This window comes from Anguilla rostrata, chromosome 16, assembly GCF_018555375.3.
Source record: "Anguilla rostrata isolate EN2019 chromosome 16, ASM1855537v3, whole genome shotgun sequence".
Lineage (NCBI taxonomy): Eukaryota > Metazoa > Chordata > Actinopteri > Anguilliformes > Anguillidae > Anguilla > Anguilla rostrata.
Genome location: NC_057948.1, coordinates 4,401,186 through 4,407,185, shown reverse-complemented (window position 1 = coordinate 4,407,185; position 6,000 = coordinate 4,401,186). Strand labels below are relative to the sequence as shown.

General features: G+C 38.6%; 1 protein-coding gene across 1 annotated transcript in view; it reads left to right on the top strand.

Annotated features, from left to right (window-relative positions):
* Positions 1 to 6,000, top strand: part of LOC135241752 (mucin-5AC-like) — a 32,324-nt gene that overhangs the window by 4,410 nt on the left and 21,914 nt on the right. The window lies entirely within an intron of this gene.

The following is a 6,000-nucleotide window of genomic DNA, read 5'->3' as shown; positions in this document are numbered from 1 at the left end:
TAAATTTCTTTCTAAACTTGAGGAAAATGTCTAAAGGTGCGTGTCACGCGCCAAGCGTGACACCCTGGGGAGGGAGATGCGGCAGGAACACCGTTTCTGACGCATGGAGAGAGAACGCACACACACAAACATGAAATAAAATAAACGGACACCTTCATCCTTCCCCCTCATGGATTCCGGGCAAAAAAAATAAACTGAAACAACAAGCTAAAATAACAAAGACAAAAGAAAGTAAAACAGAGCAGCAACTTTTCAGTTCCCTGTTCTGTAGATGACCCACCTTCCCGGCCAGGTCCAGCTCCTCCAGCAACCCAGCTGAGGATTGCTTTCTTTTTCTTTAGTGCTCAAAATAAAACAAAACGAAAATCATAACTGCGATCTTGGCGTTAGCTCCCTGTCTCAGCTCTGAACTGTGGAGAGCAGCACACCTTTAAGCACCTGGGCTGATTAGCTCACCAGCCGGCACAGCCGAGACCACAGGGTGTTATTTCCCTAACACTTTTGTTTTATGTCAGAATTCATTTTCAGCTGAGAAGTTGCCTTTGACAGGAATCCACTGAACCAATTAACTTATTACCAATTGGTTCAGTGGATTACTTATTATTTCTGATCATGTTCAACTCTACAAACCATTTGGCAATGCTGTTCTATTTTCAACTTCACCAATGAATTATGGTTTTTGTGTTGAACAGACTTGGGTTTTTTGACTGGGTTTTTTTGTTTGTTGTGCAAATCTCCTGCAGGGCTCTGAATATGAGGCTGTGCCCGGTGAGTGTTGTGGCAAGTGTGTGGAGAAGAACTGTGTTGTTACGTTACCTGGCAACGAAACACAAATCCTTGAGGTGAATGACCGATTCGTATACCAATGTCCAAATCAAACACAATCAGCAATTTTCCATACTGTCTTCTTGAAGAGAGCCATCTCGCATTGGTTTTGCTTGTTGGGAGTTTCCCTTGAAAACAGGATAATCTCTTTTGATTAGGTCAGTTTATTGTTGATATTGGGTTTAACAGAATTCTGTAATCTCAAGAAATCACATGTTCGTTTTACTGCACCTTCTGAGGCTAACTATACTCCATCTCACAGCCCGGCCAGATCTGGACACCTCCAAATGAGAAGTGTGAAAAATACAAATGTGAGAAGATAGAGGATCAGCTGGTTCCTGTTGAAGAGAAAACTGTCTGCCCTAAATTCAACCCAGAGAACTGCATTCCTGTGAGTTTCAAATCAGTAGCAAGGCCCTGGAATCATGTGAAAGCAGATGGTGTAAAAAAATTTCCCAGAGCAGTTTCCCAGAAACAAACTATTGATAAATAGCAGAGATTATTAAAAAATAAATTTACAGTATTCATAGAGTGTCAATATCAATAATAAGGTAATTTTCTGATGCTGTTGTGTTGTCATTTTCTTCAGCATAAAAATTCCCATAAAAATAATGTTGCCACAAGTATTATATAAAGAGCAACTGAAAATCCCTGTTAGTGCAAAATCATTTTAATCATACCTGTATTTTACCGCAGGGTACTGAAAAAACCGATGAAGACGGATGTTGCAAAACCTGTAAGTAACAAAATGATTCATTAGCTTTGTTTCAATTTGACATACCTTTAGTCAACAAATTCCAACCACATACAGTGAACGTCAGAATGTTTGGGACAAAGACATATATTTGTAATCAAACAAGCCGTATGTGTACACATTCTGGCTGAGAAATAAGAAATAAAAAACAGTCAGAGACATAGGCCAAACCTTAGGCTAACCAAAACCAACTGTTTGGGGACATCATTAAGAGGAAAGAGAACTCAGAAATGGCTAAAATCCTAGTAAGGGCCACTAGTGGTGCCAGCAGTTCACTTGAAACTATAAATATACTATGTATATTTATGAAGCTAAATATACAAATTCTTGCTGTCTGATACCCCCCTTTTATATTGCACACCTTCGTTTTAATTTTTTTTTTAATTAACAGAATGGGCCCTATTCTAAGGGTGCAAATGTAGCTAGCAAGAGGCATGGCCAAAACAACTAGCATAATTTAACAATGCCCAACACCTTGCAGGGTGTTTCACTACTCTATGCAATGTCCAGTGGGGTTGAAATGTGCATTTTGCCAACATCTTGCACATTTACATTTCACATCAAGATATATTAGGATTGAAGGGAATTAAGTTGGGCCAATCAAACAAATCTTATCTGGAGTGTTTTCGAATGAACAATAAAATAACTCATATCAACAACAAATAAAGTCAGTACACTATATGAATTTAACTTTATTTCTCATCCTATCCAAATACAACATGGAATATCTGAACATAAAATCCAAAATAAAGAAAAATAACAAGATAATTCCAGGAGGAAAGAATCTACATGTTACAAGACTGAATGGATCTCTACACATTCACTCACTCACAAGTGCATGCACATGGTTAACACTGCCTGACATTAATGGCGATAGTTTGGTTAAGAAAATAATGTAAAGCCCCATCTCGATTTTGTTCACAAATAAGCAGAAAACAAGCAGACCTGCCAAATCGCACAAATGTGTCTGTACGCTACTGTGGCCAAGTGTTACTGTCAAGACAAGTGCACAAAATATTCACACATATATCAACGGGACAATCAGAGTCAGGAGAAGAGGTTAACTAACAAAAAAATCTGTAAAAAAGCAGTACTTTTTTAGTTGCTGGCTGAAATGTTTCAGTGATTAGCTATCCAACTAGCACTGCACATTGTGAAGCTGTTTTTGGGTTTTAGTCAGAGGCGTAGCAAAGGTGTGACAGTGCACAAGACAGTGCATCAAGACTCTTCACATTCCCTTTAAATGAGCAGTTGTGTCCCTCACGCATATTTCCTTTATTTGTTCAGTAGCTGACGTTCACTGTCTAATTTGACTTTGCACAATGCCCATCTTGTGAGTTTGATTAAATGTATGTTGACATTACTAAATGGCCTTATACACTGACATATGTTACTAATGAGGCACAAATAAAAGTGCTTGTGGTACACATATGTCCCTGTGATATCATATTCTGTATAATGGAATGTTTTCAAAAGAAATTGTAAAGGATCTTCCTGTCTTACACATGGCACTTTTATTGACCTGCAACTCACTTACCTTCATCAGGTACTCCACGTCACGACTGCAACGTCCTGAAGAACAGCACTTACCTGGAGAAAAATGGCTGCAAGACCACAGAGCCTGTGGAAGTCAACTCCTGCGAAGGCACCTGCGGAACCTCCTCCATGTAAGTTCCGAAGGAGCAAAAAAGTTACATCACCATGGTATTATGAGCCTGATATGGTTATCTCTCTGACATGAGATAAGTTCTTTTCAGGAATTTTGTACAACTAATCAGGGTCCAGGAAACAATCCCAAACTGTACCTTCCCTTTCCAGATGCTCTAGAAAGAGCCTGGATATCAGACTAGGCATCAGGCAACATCTATCAACTGGAGTAAGAATACAGATGTTCCACAACAATCTAAAGTTGTTCTATCAACAGAATATATGGGTTTCTGCAAGGAAATCCCTCAATATTGATCTAAAACACAAAAGAAAAGCTATGCAGAACCAAACAGACTGCAGGAAACTAATCTCACCACTCTAACTTCCCTTTTCAGACACCCTTCAACATTTAGGGTAGTGACTACATGAATGAAACTGTTATAAGCGTGATAGAGTGCGTTGTTGAAAGCTGGTGAGAAATATATTTGCAGATGTCCATTTATAAAGGTGTACCTTCAGTCACTGTTTTTCATCCCATTTCCTTTACTTTCTCCTATTTCCAGGTACTCTGTGGAGGCTAATTCTATGGTTCACGCATGCTCCTGTTGTCAAGAGATGTCCACAAGCAGCAAGGAGGTGGAGATGGCCTGCCCAGATGGGACAAAGATCAGCTACACCTACACTTACGTTGAAACATGTGGCTGCAAGCCCTTGGAGTGCCCTGAGGAAAAATCTTCCCAGAAAGTATCACGGCGAAGGCGTCGATGAACCAACGGGAAGATTCATGGCCGCCACTCCTCTGATGATCATTCCTCTGGTTGACCGTATAAAGACTAAACAATAGAAAAATTTTAGGTTTAGGCTTATTAGGGTCAGCAGTGAAACATAGTGTTTTTTTTCGTTTCTTTCTTTTTGTTTGCTTGTTGGTTTTTAATTGCAAAACTTCCCTTTAATTTCATTAAACCTTTATTTAATATACATCTGAATTAGCTCTATATAAGATACAGACTATGAGTGACGTTTCAGTGTTTGCATGGAATGGGTTTATTATTAAATATCAGGAAGGAATACATGGGGATTATCACTGCATTGTAGTGGGTATCTTAGAATTAACCATATATAGAATATAGCTGCATATAGAAGAGTGTTTCTGTTCTTACCTGTATTAACCTCTTAATAAACTGTAGCAACTGAAAGAACTCTGATTCAGTAATTTTCTGAAGGGACAACTTTATTTCAAGATGTATTGTTATTCACTAGTTACCCTTATTTTAGATGACTTACATTTATTCTGTATGAATATATACTGTGAAAATATACATTCACTGGATAGATCTTTGTTGAAAGATCTGCCTGTAGTGTCCCAACCTAGGACTAACACCTGCAATCTGAGTACAAGAGTACTTCCTGGTCACAATTTTGTACATACATTCCACCAAACTGATAATTGTAGTGGGAAACATCAAATGGCCCCTGAAGGATTTCAAACTCATTTCAAACAATCCATGGTTTTCAAAAGTGGCCCAATGTTCCTAACAGTCCCACAGTAGCAAGCTCCTTCTTAAATAATACATACATCTCTATGTTATTATCACTCATGCAAAAGGCAAGCATTAACCAGAAAGAATTTGTACTTTCGATCAACAGGAAGACAGGAATATACTTCTCCTATATGACTGTGTGTTGTACATTTAAAATCAGCAATTTGGGAGCAAGTTTCAGAAGGAGTGGCATGTGGCATGTTCAATTCCTGAATATGTTTCTTGACAAACTGACAGATGCATTTGTTTGCTGTCCTAAAAGCAATTTAGGTCGATCCGGGTAGTCAGAAGTCCACAGGTCCACAGGCCGCTGGTCCCTTTTCAATGTTTCCTCACTGATGCCCTCATGTCTTTTATGACTACACATGAACTCCCAAACTTGCTCTGAACTTTTTAAGTATCCTAGAACCTTTTTTGTCAATAGTTTTCAGTTTTTCTGAAATCGACATACATTTACTTGCACCTATTCCATTTCCTGATCTGTTCCATTTGCCTAATACACGTTTTCTTCACTCCTCTTTCCTGAGCCCCAGGGTCACACTAACAAAATGGCTGGTCATTGTTTGCAAATGTTAGGTAGCTGCCATTATTAGCTAGCTAACTAAATTCAGTTTTGCTTGGCAAGGTTAGCTGGGTGGCCATGATGTCCTAAGAATTTGCTGTGCAATATTTTTTGAAGTAACTGCTGGAACCCTATTGTTTTTGTTGTTAATTATTATTGTTAGGGGTCCAAGCAGCGAAGCTGCAGAAACCCTATTGTTTTTGTTCTGGTTTTTATTATTATTATTATTATTATTATTATTATTATTAGGGGTCCAAGCAGCGAAGCTGTTGCCTCTATGGCAATAGGTGGCACAAAAAAAAAACATTTAAATGCAATAACGCTTCAAATATTTGACTAATCAGGCTGAAATTCTGCATGCTTCATCTCTTTGAAAGCCCCCACCGGTCTTTCTAAGGATAACTTTTAAACATGGCCTCTATCTCCCAATCAGTTATCAGCAGCCATTTGACAAGCTTAGTAGTGGCTGATCATCATGAAACTTGGTGAGCATATTGAGCTTTTGAATTGGTACTACCATGTAAAGTTTGGGATCAGCTGGCTATTAGGGGGCGCTACAGCAAATATTCTGGATTTCAAATAGCATATCTTTGCCAGTGGTTTTGGGAAAATTTAATACATTTTATCAGTAGATCTTGTTTCTTAAGAGGAACATCCTTGCCTCAACAAGC